Source organism: Eimeria mitis, genomic scaffold (genome assembly GCF_000499745.2).
Source record: "Eimeria mitis Houghton genomic scaffold, Emh_scaff95, whole genome shotgun sequence".
Lineage (NCBI taxonomy): Eukaryota > Apicomplexa > Conoidasida > Eucoccidiorida > Eimeriidae > Eimeria > Eimeria mitis.
Genome location: NW_013577015.1, coordinates 29,041 through 29,278, shown reverse-complemented (window position 1 = coordinate 29,278; position 238 = coordinate 29,041). Strand labels below are relative to the sequence as shown.

Below are 238 nucleotides of genomic sequence, written 5' to 3'. Positions count from 1 at the left end.
ATATATATATATATATATATATATATATATATATATATATATATATATATATATATATATATTTAGGGTTAAACTGTAGGGGGCAAGGGGAATGATAGCTGTAAAATATCACTGCGTAGAGAGCAGTGGGGATATAATATTGTAATGCGTATGCGTTTCTTCTCTCTTTATTCTCTTTCTGCGTTTCTATGACCCCCGCGCTGCTGCTCAGCCCCAACCCGTCCTGGGAGAGAAAGTT

The 238-nt window shown here is 34.9% G+C and overlaps 1 protein-coding gene across 1 annotated transcript in view; it reads left to right on the top strand.

The window, feature by feature from the left end:
• The window catches only part of EMH_0073130 (uncharacterized protein), a gene marked incomplete at both ends in the record, with an annotated part of 3,828 nt that overhangs the window by 925 nt on the left and 2,665 nt on the right, over positions 1 to 238 (top strand). The gene's annotated exons all lie outside the window — the stretch shown is intronic.